The 16,033-nt window shown below is 44.9% G+C and overlaps 1 protein-coding gene across 1 annotated transcript in view; it reads left to right on the forward strand.

Moving 5' to 3' along the window:
• The window catches only part of LOC135374334 (uncharacterized), a 267,918-nt gene that overhangs the window by 115,057 nt on the left and 136,828 nt on the right, over window positions 1–16,033 (forward strand). The gene's annotated exons all lie outside the window — the stretch shown is intronic.

Consider the following 16,033-nt stretch of genomic DNA (forward strand, 5'->3'; position numbering starts at 1 on the left):
CACCCCTCTGAGGCAGTGAACTGGCCTCATTTCGCCAGTTCCCGCTTGCCGCTAGGGTGTCGTGCAGAGATGAAAGTACACAGCTCGCGTGTTCCGTAAACTTTTGTCCTGACCTGTACGTGCCGAAATATGTCCGAGTATTTACCGCGGCACGATATGCAAGGGCAAAACACCCCCGGGAACCTGTGTCGCGAATTTAAGTTTTCGCGAATCACTCCTCAAAGCAGCTTTGTTCGAAAACGCGAAAATATTTTCCACGCGAAAAAAAAAAAAAAGAAAAGAAGAAATCTATAGTGATAGTATATGTACAAGTTCCTCAGCCTGATATTTGCCGGAGCGCGTTTTGCCGTCACGCGCCTAACGTATTGGTGTGCACGAGTTCTACGGTTGTGCATTAGAGTGCCACAGTATTTTTATGAAAGTTCCACGTTATGTTCCTTATTTTGTGATCGAGGTATCGTATATCATATTTTATGACCGAGTCAAAAACGGAACATAAACAAGGTCCCATGACTTGAAGATGACTTTTCGTGTGATGTGGAGCCAGGACACGAGCGAACTCTTGCTGCTGGTTAAAAAAAAAATAATAACATTGTGCCAACCTTGCGCGAACTTAGTGGAGCAATGTGGCCAGACGTGTGGCAGATCGCGCAAACTATGGCGGCGCACTTCTCAAAACTTAGATATCAACTTTATGATACTTCACAAGTAGAAGCAACACTTTGAGAGAACACAGTGTGGGTGCAAGGATTTCAATGACATAAGTACATTAGAGCCACCAATACTATTGATAGAAGAAACCTGAGCGATGGGTGACAAAGAAAAACAAACACGACATGGCTGTGTCGCCCATCGCAGAGGCTTGCTCAAGCTGATGTTACTCCAACAGCTAGTCTGCATCTGCGTCATATTATGTATAGGTCCTGAAGACATGTGACTTATTCCGTTGTTTGGTCTGGCAACCCAGGAGTGTCCGAAGGAGGAATGAAATCGATACTTTGCAGATGCGGACGTATAAAGAAGGAATAAGGAACGATTGATTGATCGAATGGTGAAGGCAAAAATGTAGATGCTAGTCCCAAAGCAGTCGATATTTGCTACTCCAGCACGCATTATTCGGGACTCGTTTATCAGTAAAATAAATTTGTCTTTTAAACTTTATTTTCTGCGACTTTCAATTTCAATTTATTTCCTTGCGGTTGGGAGAGCAGCAAAAAGCCCATGAGGCTTGACACCGGCTCCTCCCCCAAAATTCACTATTTACAGCAACAATACAGTAACGATCATAGCGTACAGAAAAAAAACAATATTGTAACAATAACCAAGTGAGAAAAATGGAAAGAAGAGATATAATGCCTATGATACAAACAAATCAACTAACAGTTCAAAATTGACTCAATTAACAGTTAATACCCAACATAAAGCGATTGATTGATCGAATGGTGAAGGCAAAAATGTAGATGCTAGTCCCAAAGCAGTCGATATTTGCTACTCCAGCACGCATTATTCGGGACTCGTTTATCAGTAAAATAAATTTGTCTTTTAAACTTTATTTTCTGCGACTTTCAATTTCAATTTATTTCCTTGCGGTTGGGAGAGCAGCAAAAAGCCCATGAGGCTTGACACCGGCTCCTCCCCCAAAATTCACTATTTACAGCAACAATACAGTAACGATCATAGCGTACAGAAAAAAAACAATATTGTAACAATAACCAAGTGAGAAAAATGGAAAGAAGAGATATAATGCCTATGATACAAACAAATCAACTAACAGTTCAAAATTGACTCAATTAACAGTTAATACCCAACATAAAGCGACAGAGCATTCCTTTTGGCATCAACAATGGGTCCGGCGACGTACCAACAAACTGATTAAAAATAAATGGTGACATATACGTCAATGACTGCTTGCCGTAGTTTGTTCGATGCAATGGTTCGATGTATTGGCACGTCGTAGATACAGACCATCGACTTTGGAAAGTTTACTTTCAAAGTTAGATTTATGAGATTCATTTCTCAATTTAGTCTATTTTTACATTGTTTACTTCAGCGTCGTCCCATTGTTTCGATTATGGGTTCTGTATCAAGGTCGACGACTGTATCCCTTTAGGAAGGAACCTATGACGTCAGCAGACATTTCTTTTGTTCTCTATCTTGGCAGGGAGGCGTAAGACTCCCATTTTGAACAGATCAGAAGACGAAATAAGATTCTGAATGACAGAAGGCTGTGACAGAACTTACCTTATTCGACGTTATAGAAGTGTACAAGCGTCGCAGTTCCCCTGGGTGCCCTTGGTTGGATGAGAGAGTGTCGTCGAATGGCTCAACGAATACCTTCTACGCCAAAGTAAAAAATAAAGAAATAAATGTCGAGGGAATGCGAGCGTGACCAAGGTCACAGGGACCAACTATGCTATGTGGCTCACTGGAACATCGCCACCACGGAGCCTATAGCAGTATTAGAGTCTCACATACCTTTGTTGGAGATCACGTGATGTTTGTCCACGTACCCCGCGGATCACGTGTCAGTCTTTGGACCCTGCACTGATGGTTTCCAGGTTCGTCGTCATGGGCTTTCCAAGGTCAGACCAATGTCCCTCCTGTAACGTGCCACGCGACTTAAAAACTGCCCTGATGATCTGCCATCGTTCGAGATGAGACGTAACGTCACAAGCGTGGCGGAAAACGTGTTTTCTCTCCATATAAGGCCCGCTTCATGCTTTGTAATTACATACTTCACTTGACGTTCCAAGGTGTATATAGTACAAAGCATGTACAAAACGTTGATTGGTGGAGAGCCGAGGTCCACTTTTAGAGTGGAATAATACCAAAAGCAGCTGCCGTGGCATAGTGGTTAGGATGATCGCTTTGCTATGCCGAGATTGGGACGTGACACGGGTTCGAATCCTGTCACCGGCTGTGCTCTCTGAGGTTTTCCCTGGGTTTTCCCCGGACTTTCTAGACGAATTGCCCCCACAGTTCCCTCTGAAGTCAACCCAGGACGCGCATTAACCCTCCTGTCCCCAACTCCTTCCTGCTGTCCTCTCTCCACTTGTTCACGTCTGTACGTCACTCACAGCCACTGTTGCTTCGCGGTGCTCACACGGAATTCAAATAAACACATATAAAAAAGATTATAAAAATTGCGTTAAATCTTCCGGCAACAAAAAACGTTCATAAGGTCCTCCCCCTCAACTGTAAAAGATCTCGTAAACTGTTCGTAATGTTTTAAATGCCCCTCTCCCATGTCTGTAATATTCTTGAGCTTTAATTCCTCCTAAAACAACCGCTCATAGCCATCTTGTTGGTAGACACATCCTTCACGTGGACATTAATATTCACGAACGTCCGTTAGAATTGTAATATCTTACACTTGACAAACTGCAGAAATATAAAAATGTGTATTCTAAAACGCATTGATTAAGCTAGAACGGATAAAGAGTTATATATATATAGATGTCTTATGCTCTATGTAAGCGACAGTTACACACAATCACTGCACGGTGACTAAAAAATAGATAAGGTTCGAATGGATATTCACGTGATCCCTTCATGGGTTCTCATCGTCTTATCAGTTGTTTTTGCACCTGGAAACCGCCCAAGGTGACCTTTCCTAGCGAGGATATCATTAAACTTACACTTTATATAACGAACTATGAGAAAAAGACCACAGTAATTGTTCAGAAAGACACCACCATAGTCGAGAAGGGATGGCAAGTGACATTGTTCCCCACTGGGGATGCAACAAATCGTGTTGAGACGATAAGGGGATAATGATGAGCGAACTACGCAGATATTTAGGGATAGTAACATTAATGACGCACATTCGAATTAACCGTAACACACCCGCCAAAAAAGGGAAAAAAAGGCAGACGGCACAAATAGGTGGGAATTCTGAGCGACCATCGGTGAGAGTGGCGCTTTATATTAATCCGAGGAGAATCAAGGGCACGCTTCGGTGATCCTTGATATATTTAAGTAGCCAGACGCAGGGCACGTACAAGTTACAAACACTGTGAGAACAGTAACAAAAATCGGGACTACACAGTGAAACGCTACAACGCAGCATAAATAATAGTGAAAAATATACGCATTGGGGATCTCACCTTACTCTGGAGTTTCACTGATGTTCACGTGAAGAGATGGAGATCCATCGGTCACCGGGCGGAGTCTGAAGCGACGCTTATGGGAAACCTGCTTATGTGGAAGGCAGATAAGGCGTTATCTTTCACCGCGCCTTTGTCGTGCGAGTGTCACCTCCTGGTGTGGGAATGTGGGTTTAGAGTAAGACTGGAGGGATAGTTACAGCACTACACTGCAAGTCTCTCACTGGTACATCATGCCTTTTAAGTAAATGTAGTTTAGAATGTGGTGAACACACATTCAAATATAGTCTATGCTTTGATTGAGAGAGCAGAGATGAGGTCATCGGGTATGATTGCTTTGGAGCGAGTATCTTAGTAAATGAAAGTTGTATAATGCCGAGGAAATTTAATAGAGGAGAGGATATTGTTTGCACTTTCCCTCAGAGTGAGGGCTAGATTCAACACAATCCCTTTTTAACACTTTTTTTAATCTCTGCATTAAAGACATTACGTAATCTTGTACAATCCCTGCTATCTTCCCAGACTAAAGTCTCCTCTGTTCTATCCTTTCTGAACTATACAAGGCAAAAAGCTTTGCAGCTCCTCTGGCGTTATAGGGAAGATTGGAGTGAGTCGATGTGCTCGATTTGGCCGATAAAATCTCGAGACGAAGTTCGCATAAGGCACAAGTCCGGAATAGACGGTAATGCGAAGGAGATTATAAATTTTAAAGTTAACGCTTCCCACACGTAGGTTATTCCTCTGTAGAATGCTCCAAAGGAGAACGCCCGAAATGGTGACGCCAGATTTGCCTGGTCTCGGTATAATTTGAGACGGAAATGTTCGTGAAATGATGATGAAGTGATGGTATTCCAGGTAAATATGTTTGTTGAGTGGGTATAATAATGGAACTGCGTTAAAACTTTTCCGGGTAATTGCTTCTCCCTACAATATGTCTTCTGTAGTCCATCATTCGAGACAACTTCGAGAATATGACTGCAGAACAGATGTCTTCCTTCGGATGCATGAAGTCACGGTGGAAGACCTTGTCAAAGAATGTTGTCTGTAAATCCAATAACGCTTTGTTTTCTGATCTGGTATGTTGTCGTACAACTACAGCGTTATTTGCTTGTCCCTACAATACGTCTTCTGTAGTCCATCATTCGAGACAACTTCGAGAATATGACTGCAGAAAAGATGCCTTCCTTCAACTGGACCACGTCACGGTGGAAGACTTTGTCAAAGAATGTTGTCTGTAAATCCAATAACGCTTTGTTTTCTGATCTGGTATGTTGTCGTACAACTACAGGGTTATTCTAGCAAACGTCACACATTTCGATCGCACTGTAAAAATAGAAGACTAGGTCTGGCCCATCCCAAACTTTGCAGCCTGATAGCCATTTATCTGAAGTTTCATTCAAATTTTTTGTAAGCGCTACGATCAAGTAGAAAGAAAATTAAAAATAAAGCAAAATCTTGTCCCATGCATTTTCAATGGCCTATCCCACACAAACACTGCCATTTTTTCTTGTGTCTGCTTCACATTCCCATCACTTCACACAGGTAGCGCTGCCTACAACGATGTGACTTGCCAATTCCGCCGTTATGCACCAATCCTCTTGTTCCAGTCTTGTCCCATGCTGATGCCACCTGTGTGTGGTGAAATGAAAATGAAGCACACACAGCAGAAAATGGCGGCTTTTGAGTGAGATAGTCCATAGAAAATACATGGAGTGAAATTTTGCTCGATTTTTTATCTTTCTTCTACGGGAGTATAACGCTCACAAAAAAATCCAACGAAGCTTCGGACCAATGGCTACCAGTCTGCAAAGCTTGGCGTTGGATAAACCCAGTCTTCTTATTTTTACGACGCGATCAAAATGTGTGACGTTTGCGAGACTAACTCTGTAGAGTTTGTTTACATGCATCCATTTATATCTGTATGCACGCATGTCATGCGCGTGTAAGATGTGTTTTCTTTTATTTCGTAAATTCATTCCTCGCTGCTCTAAGGTCTTCGACGATGCAGATATATTAATAAACTGAGCAGACATTCTAGCCAGTCCTACTGTCCTCTCTCTAGTTAAAACCAGTAGTGAAACTGTGCAATCCTGCTCTCTAGTTATCACCGTCTGTTCGCCGTAATGGTAGCGGTTGTCTTTGGAGTTGTCAGGAAATAATGCAAAAAAAAAATACGCGTCAGCAAGGATGGTGCTCATCTATTCTCAGAACCTGTTGCAAACGGCATGTTTCATTGTCTCTTGGCTAGATAAGGCCTGGTCTCGTGTCCCGCAGGCACGAAAACAACTGATAAAGCGATAAGAACCCACGGAGCCAACACGTGCAACCCCACTCGAGAGTGAATCGTTGAATCTTGCACAATGCTGCTGTGCACAATGGCTCCAAAAGAAGGACGAGGACGACAACCAGTAAATTAGGGTAAAATGATAATATGGGGCCAATCTTAAGGCTCAAGAAGCAAACTAAAGGTGAGAAAGGATAAATAGGTAACTATAAACTATTTAGGACTACGCATTCATATTAGAGATGGGATGAATCCAGATGGTTCCCAATTCGAATCCACGATTCTTACGAAACTCGAATCTTTCCTGTCCTTTCTTTTACAAAAAGTCCAAAAAGCCAGGGAAAAAAATATGTTACAACGAAATGTTTGGAATTAGCATACGATACATTTGTTTGATGAATAAAAAATTAAATGATTGTTGAATTTCAGGGGGAAAATATACCCGTATTGTTCTCCTTAAACTTAATAGCCCGTATTCACCAGTCCCACTTAGCCATGGTTTAGTGACGTCTGGTTTAAGTTGATCATCTGTGAACTTCGTCCGCCAATCACGAACAATCCTCCTCTCCAGTTCTTGCGGCCTGTTCGCCGTACAGGGCAACAGTTGGCTTTGGAGCTGTCAGGGAATAATACAAAGAATGGGCTGCTTCCATTGTTCAATGCAGTGAGGGTTCTTATCTATTCTCAGAACCTGTTGCAAACGCTATATTTCACGGCCTCTTGGCTAGATAACGTCTCCTCTTGTGCGCCGTAGGCACGAAAACGACTGATAAGGCGATAAGAACGCTCGGAGCGATCTCCTGGAATTCCACTCGAAAGTTGCCTACGTTCAAGCTCTGCACAACGGCAACAAGTCTTATCTTAGTCTATCTTATGTCGTCAAGAAAAATAATAACGAAAGAATGAAGCACAAAGTCTATTATACGAGAGCTTTCGGGCAGAGTCTGCCCTTCTTCAGACAAAAGAAGCATTTAAAACATTGCTTATATAAGGAGTGGGATCGGTGAGAGAAAGAATCAGAGAACAAGAGAGAAGCAACGCAAGGATGAAATCACAAAGAACAAAACAGAAGGCTATACATTCGATAGATATCTGACGCCAAGACCGTTGGAAGCAACGTACACCATTCCTTCAGTTTGAATTTCTGCCGCCCGCGCTTGGCCGTTGAAAAGAAGAAAACTGTTAAATATAAGTTGCTTACAGCTAATGTGAATTCCGCGAAAAAATTACTTGTGCATTCAAAAGTTGGACAGTGACATGTTGTAAAAACAATGCATACACATCAAAATAACGAGGGTAGGGATTGGACATTTAATAAAATTATACAATGCTAGGGTATAGGGGAAGCATAAATCATTATTGCGCATTAATCAATCAGTCACAAAACCAAATTATTAACCAAATGACAAGCATTTACCACAACATTGATGATTGTTGGAACAGGTGGCGAAATTTCAATGTTCCTTTTCATCAGGTGGTAAAGCGGGCCAGTATGTGCATTTATACCATGGGGAACCAGACTGCGAAACTTTGCAATTAAAAACGATTCTCTATTCTTACGCTTATAATCCTCAGTGAAGCCGGATTCTAAAATTGCAATCTTTAAATCATCATTATAATCGTGACCAGGCAGATTGAAATGCACAGATATGGGAGTCTGTTGTTTATGAACGATGTCACCCTTTGCGTCCATAAAACCTTTCACGCATGGAATTACAAGACTCTCCAATGTACTGTAAAGCACATCTTGAGCAAAATATTGTGTAGCAAATGTTGAGAGAGGCGGAACCCGAGACGGGGAAGGAGAGAGACGACACAACAAGAATTCTTCTCTCTCTCCTTCCCCGTCTCGGGTTCCGCCTCTCTCATCATGCACCAGCTTGTCAGCGCCCTGTCACTTCTTTAGCAAATGTTATATGAGAAACAGTTTAAAGGTTGTCCAATTTTGAACTCAAAATTGCTGTCGTGACTTTTGATTCCAGTGCAAGGAAAGATATGTTTACAACTTTGGCATCGTTTCCTATTATAAGGGGTGCAACCTGAGGGCTGTTTTTGTACGTTAGAGGAACAAAGTATGTCGCGGATGTTATGGTGGCGTCCGAAACGCTACGGTAGGAGCATGCGGGAATATTTCTTTTAATTTGCTGTCTGCATGTAGAGTGTTAATATGACGATCTAGAATTGTTTTGCATTTTTTTAAAGCATCGTTGTATTGAGTAGCGAAAATTAGGTTTGACCCCCGCTTTTTAATTATTGGTTTGAAAAGAGAATCTCTCTGTTTCAGGGATGACTTCTGTAGAGCACCTTTATCTAAAGAGCGGGGGTACCCTCGTTTCAAGAAATCCACAGACATGTTTCGGGATTGCTTGGATAAACTATTTTCCAATCCCGAAACATGTCTGTGGATTTCTTGAAACGAGGATAGCCCCGGTCTTTAGTTAAAGATGCTCTACAGAAGTCATCCCAACTGCTCCTTCGCAGACAGAGCTTTATGCGTCACCTTCCTAGCGTGTGACGGGTGCCCCTTCTCAAAAGAGTCGCTGCTTCAGAATCACCTTCGCTGTCCTTTGCAATGTGCCCGTACCCCCCACATGTGAAACATCGCACACGTCTCCTGGGCACGGCATGTGATCCACGAGAGGAATTCCTCTTGCCAGCGGGGAGGTCCTTCCTTGTGTCGTATTTCGCCTCGCCACGTTTCACCTCAGGCCTGGCTTTGGTCACAAGAGCTTGTTCATCTCCGTCCAATTGGGTCTGGTCCTCGTCGCGTCGTATTTTTCTCTTCTCCTCGACTAGAAGTTGTGCCTTCACCTCCTTTGTGGTAAGGGTGGCTTCATCTTGTTCAAGTTTTAAGATGAGGGCTTCGAAACTGTCGGGTAAACCCATTAGCATTACCAGTGCCACTTCCTTGTCCGTGAACCCGTATTCTCCACTGGAAAGCTTCCTGTGCAGGTCCATTAGCCTGCTCAGATACTGTTTCATGGGCTTTTCCCTCTTCATCTTGACGTTCACAAAATCGCGAAGCAACTGCAAAGTATGCAACAGTCCATACTTCGTGTGCATTTCGTGTAGGATCTCCCACGCTTCATGCGCAAGGAAGGACACAATATCATCTAGGTAGTTGTCCTCTACCACCAAAAATAAGAAAGTGAGTGCCTTATTATTGACTCTCCTCTCGTCGTCAGTCATCTCAGCTCCTGGATATCCTGGGTCGACGGCTTCCCAGCAACCCTTTTGCACAAGCGCAGCTTTGGCTCGGATGGACCAGGCACGGTAATTTTCCGACGTCAGCTTGGCAATCTTGAACTCGTCTCGTAGCGCCATTCCTTCTTTCCGTATTGGTTACCTTCTTATCCAGCAAACGTCCCAGTCCTAGTGGTCGAGGCGTCCTGGGCCCATAACCTGTTAAAGGGGCCGTAAACAGGCCACCAAACATTTCTGAAATAATGATACCCCATGAAAGAACGCAGATCATAATAGCCAAATATACATTACGTTCGGCTCGTGCCAGCTCATTGACCCATATAACTGCTTTCAAAGATGAGTACTCAGCGACCCTCGCTGCACCACGCATACGTCACATGGCTACGTAGCGTTTTGCCGTCCAATCGGGGGGCCGAGCTGCGCACATGACGTTTCAAATTACCAGCCAATAAACATACTTCGTTATCAGCTGTGAGTCGGAGCGCTCAGTTTGTTTGTGTGAAACGACGTTTTGCGCTCCCTGGTTCCGAAATTCAACGTTATGACATCTTCAACATCTCCGGCTGGCGCAAACGTCAACAGTTGAGCTGCTATCACATGACGCGATTCGACCCCGGGTTCCTCCCAGTCACGACGTGACATGGCCAGCACGCTATCCACTGTACCACGCGAGCTGGTAACGCGATGCCGTGGCTCAAACCAGAGTACGGCAGCCCGGTTGTCGGAACCATTCGAAGATGACGAAGATGTTCCACCGCGCACCTACCTAAGATTCCGGAACTGTAGTCCCAGATATTCATTCGCGCTCGTGGTGTGCTGCGTGCTACTGCCCAGAAAACGTTGTGCGCGTATGATACCTAAATTAAACGCATTTCTTTTTCAGTTTAAGGCTGTAACTGTTTAGATTTTGAATAGAAGAGGATTCACGTTCATCTAGTCCAATTCCGCATTTGAAATAAAATCATACGTGGAACACTCGATCGTAATTGGTGAGGAAAGCCCTACGTCAAGATGACGTAAAGTTAGAGGGCGGGGCGGAGCTAAAATGCGAAAGAGTGCAGTGAATATTTCATCCGTATGCAAGCACCTTTTGCTTTTGAGCGTTAGTAATTGCAAGGAGCTTTCACTGCCTAAGTTTCAATAATATGACACAAAGAAATGTGCACCTTTTGTACCTGTTTACGGCCCCTTTAAACAGTAGTCGCAGGCGCGGCAATACGAGAGGCAAGCAGTCCAGACGTGTGTCAACGTTGCCACAGAAGCCTTTAATGGCGCAGAGAAGAATGAACACTGCACACCACGCGAGACGCGACTACTGTTTAACATCAGGCCCCCCGCCGGGCTGCATTGTGTAAGTCGCGTAAGCGCCGGCCAATCTCCCTTACCTCATGCCGGAGGAGTATTCCTTCAAGATATCTTCCACCCACTGATCGATGTAAGTCGGTTCTCCAAGCAAAGCAAGCAAGGCTTCAGCAAGCGTCAGAACGTCCGAGCTCGCAACGGATCACCTGACCGCTTCTTCTTCTTCTTCTGCCACAAAGGAAATGGCCCTTAGCCACACAGGGCGATTCTTCTTCTTCTTCTTCATCCTCGGGGAAATGGCCGTTGGCGATTGGACCGCTTCATCGTCGGAGCTCTTCATCTTCTTCGCGCCTGACTCAAATATATGGCAATCAAAGTAATATTGCCACGTATCTTCTTTGGGGCGACCACACCCAACAACAACAGGCAACGAGGCGTCGAACGACGTGCTGAGGCCCGCAACACGTCGCGCTACATTGCAAGCGATCCTTCTGGAAGCATCTGCTCCTTCGCTCGCATCAATCAAGGACGGGCCGACGACCTTGGAGAGGCTTCCCAAGCACATTGTACTAAAAGTTCAGTGCAATAGGGGTGGACGGTACGTGTCTTATCAATGTTCCTTAGTTTCAAAAGTCTGTTCAAGGTCTTCCACCATTAGGTGGTTCAAGGCCCACCCCTATTGTACTCAACTTTCAGTACATTGTGCTGCCTGGGTTCTGTATTTCCTCCTCTCCACCCACGCGCGCTTTCTACAATGTTCGCCGCTGTGCATAAAAGTTTGTGAGCTCCCAGTCGGAGCATTATTCTTTTACCTTAGTTCTGTCTAAAAGCTACGGCTCTCGCGTTAACCAGCTAAGCAGCTAGAATAAAGCGTTCGCCGATTATTCGCCTTCTCGCTCGTCTGCTTTCATCCGTGACAATATATTACTGCGTGTTGGGCTGAAGTAATTAGGTGCTCGCAACGATGTTCTACTATGAGGACCAGCTATTGTGGCAAAGTAATTAGGGTGGCCGCTTTCAATGCCGAGACTGTGAGGTGAAGCGGGTTCCAATCCCCGCACCTTCTCTGCTGTCTGATGTTTCCCCAAGAACGCATACCAACCACTCTGCCTCTCACTCCTTCCTGCCGTCCTCTCTCCATCTGTCCATGTCTGTACGCTTCTCATAGCCACAGTCGCTTCGTGCCGCTAACCAGGAATTTTCTTTCAAAAATTCCTCCGAGGCCCAGCGAAAGGGATAGGAAGCAACGCTGGACAGCTGGCGAAATACAAACTACCGCATAGCTTGGCTCGAATCCACGTGGAAACTGCAATATCACGCACCAAGATATGTGAGGTGTGCAGTTTGAGGGATGCTAACAGACGAGGACAGAAGAAACCACATAGGACTGGCGTAATATACAGACTTAACAATACTGAGTACTCGAATACCCGTGGCACTCCTACCATCTACGGACGACATTTTTCGTGTGCGCTGTGTACTAGCGGATCTTCAAAGACTGATACCTCGCCATGAGGAAGGAGGAACGTATGATATATCGTACGCTCCAAATCGACATTATCAATGATGAAAATTGGCCAACCATAAATAAAAATCATTCACCCTGGTAAATGACAGAGTTACAAATATTCAACTTTCGAATCCTCTCTTTAAAAGCGTTTAAAAAGCAAAAAAAAAAAAGAAATAATGAAATAGCAACAGCAGATGACGGATACTGAGAGCATTCCTGAATACCCTTGCCGTAGACCTCACTTGGGCAAGAGTAGTTCAGACGGAACAAGCTGATCTCGATTCGTGACTCGTTTCTCTTTTCGTATGAGTATTTTTGTTATTTTTGTTTTGGTGTCATATAATTAGATTACGCTTATTTTTCTCGCGTCAGTGATGCCTGTACTGGGTTGTGCAATTTTATTATATCTTCATATTACTCGAATACCTCAAAGCTGTACTACTGCTTACTGTGTACTATGCTGGTGCGCAAATGTTATCGCTTACTGCGGATGATAGTAACGGGCAATACACCCGGAGATGGAGTTATAAAATTGGGGTCACCAGCTATGAGTTCCAGCGCTAGTCGAATGCCAACTGAAAGTGCCATGAAATGGTCATGGAGAAGTTATTACATACGATCAGAGCTCGCTTGTCAGCATGGTTTCTCGGAGGATGTCAACTTGCTGTCCTTGCGGTTCTATAACATGCGACAGCGTGTTTTCAGATGTGCGTTTCAAGTGCACACACTAATACATAAAAGGGAAGTTGATCTCGCTCATTTTTTAACCTATTCCTCCGTTCGATCTTGATACAGTTTGATATAAACTTTCGCATTCCTGTCACGATCGAATTAATGGAAGTTCACTGTGTTATCAAGTTTGCTGCCATAGGTCGAATTAACTGAAGTTTATTGGGTTATCAAAGCCACTTGTCCTCATCTAGTTCCCCTACCTTTACAAAGTATGGTATAGGTTTCCGAAGTCAGCTCATAATTTAGCACATCTTACCACTTTTCCATTAAAGGTTCCATGCTGGGACCGCAACACCGCAACAACAAACTGCAATTCACGGGAGAGCCATATATGTCTGCATTAATAATCGAACTCTCCCGCCAGCAATTGCCTGCTGCTGTGTGGCAAATGGATTTATATTTCCAACAACACAGGGCACTGCTGAGCTCGCGTGTGACAGAGAGGGATCACTTAGTTGGCCATGGAGTGTGGGTAATGCGGGTATACCCGCATTGCGCGCGGTCGCGTTGCCGGTACACCCGCATTTTCCCCGCAGTGTTCGCGAATTCCTACCCGCAATTCGTGACGATATGCGGGTAACTGCGGGTACCCGCGGGTATACCCGCACCCACGCTCAGCTCTCCATATTATTTCCTGAACGTGGTTTACAGTGGTGGTGACACAAAAGCACATTTGAGCCTTGTCCCAAACGATTTGCGGTATGTTTTACGTGCATGTAAATGTAGATTTCATACGTTGATGCATATTTCCCCTGCTCGTCACATATGACGTATCAATCTGAACCACATTTCGCATTGCAATCCGTCGATTAGACACTCGGCATCGTGTCTTCTGCTTGCGATTCCTTCCCTGCGGGAGTCCACGCCACTCTGGTTGCGCTGAATGCAGCTTGTGCCCTCTCTTGCTGCCACAGAGGGTATGACGCGTTCTCTTCTCCGGCGCCTACCATTTGTCTGCCACTTTCATGTCGTTTCCTTACGATGCCGAGACCTAAGCCATCAATTTCATGCCCCTACAAGCGATGGATGACAGAGAATCCAGATTTGTGCACCGACGGAAAGATATTATTCTGCAGGATTTGCGAGAAGAGGGTAAGAAAGGAGCACCATGGAACATTCAACTATAGACGAGCAACACTTAAGTTTCAGCCCTTGACTTTTACAAAGCGTGGGCTTTCATGCATAGGGGAGGGTTACGAACGAGAATCTTTCGAGCAAATAAGTGTAAATGGGGCTCAGTTTGCGACACAGGACGCTTATTAACGACGCAAAGTCAAGGTTGTTCTTTAGTATTTATTTACTTCACAGAAATTCAACTGTCACGGCTGTTTATGTTTCCTGACTCAATTTTTATTTTTTTTTGTCTCTTATAGATTACCGTATTTTCACGCGTATTAGCCGCGGCTTATGCGCGATTTTTTTTTTTTTCGCGGACGCTCTGCGGCTTATCTGATGACTATTTTTCTCTGGTATTTTCCCCATACCCCGGATTAAACCAAAGGGCCGACAGTGCCTCATGTTTTTCGGAGCAGGACCGCCCTGCCAGTGCACGAACAATACCGAACAGGGGCGGGTCCACATTCGAGTGGACTGACCTTCCGAATACATTCCCCCACGCAGCTTTAACAAAAGGGGTGACAGTGATTAAATGTCTCCTGGAACACCACTAACTCGTCAATCCACGAAAAACACCCAACAAGGGCACAATCCGATCTTAGTAGAACACTAGAACTGACCTCCTTTGTTATACATTATGCCGACACCGGAATGTGGACCACAGGGTTTATGGCCTTCCCTACGGTCTCCTTTGTCGGCAGACCCACAGGAAGGGTTCAATACACCTGACATCGGGATAAAACGTGGTCAGCTAAGCGTCAGTTCTCATTTGACCAGAGCAGCAGCATTCGTGGACACGGGCACGGCAGTTAGAGGTGAGGCATGGCTCCAACGCGGAGGCAAAGCTACGACAGCGGCTTCAAACTAAAAGTCGTCGACGTCGCGGACCAGAACGGGAATAGGGCAGCTGGCAGGGAGTACGGCGTCGACGAGCGTTGAGCGTCTCTATTGATTTTGTTTGTGCATCACTGGTTTAGCGCACAAAGCGTCGCGTCGTATTACCCGCGGCTTATCTGCAAAAACATTTTCAAAATGTATCTAAAAACGAGTCCTGCGGTTTATCTGCGGTGCGGCTAATACGCGTGAAAATACGGTAATGCAGAGAGGAAGTTTCAGGTGGACCAGCGTAGGAGGTCGCACATTTCTGAAAAAAGCAAAGGGGGAGCAGAACTTCACAACGTCTACATCCCCACGCCGTGAGCTCTCGCCTTGAGCTTGACGAATTTTGTGCAGAGGACCTCTCTGAAGCGCTCGTCACAACTAATATATTCCGTGGTGGAAGCTCGAAAACCAGACACTAAGAAAATGCCTCGAGAAGTATACTCCCAGGAAGATACCGGCAGAATCAACTCTCCGAAAGAATTACCTGTCTCTTTTGTACGAGAAAGACATGAATGAAGTAAGGCGCTCTGTTGCTAATGGCCCAAATATGGGCTGCTGCGGATGAGACGACGGACGCTTGCGGTCGCTACGTGGCACATCTTCTTGTTGGAAAACTTGATAATCGAAGGTCCAGAGGCCTCATCTGCTAGCGGCTGCTGTCGGCGAGTCGAACACTTGAGAAAACAAACCACGGTACCGTAGCTAGAGCCGTAAACGATGTTCTCAAGCTACTCTGGCCAGATGGGGGCAGAGAGAACTTTAGGATATTTTACGCAGGTGCAGCTGCGTACACGACAAAGGCTCCCCCGGAAATTTTTCTATCCAACCCTCGTGCACGTAACGCGTTTGGTGCACGGTCTCAAGCGCGTGGCATAGTAAGTCATAGGGCCCTACCCA

The sequence above is a fragment of the Ornithodoros turicata genome, unplaced genomic scaffold (genome assembly GCF_037126465.1).
Source record: "Ornithodoros turicata isolate Travis unplaced genomic scaffold, ASM3712646v1 Chromosome53, whole genome shotgun sequence".
NCBI classification, from domain to species: domain Eukaryota; kingdom Metazoa; phylum Arthropoda; class Arachnida; order Ixodida; family Argasidae; genus Ornithodoros; species Ornithodoros turicata.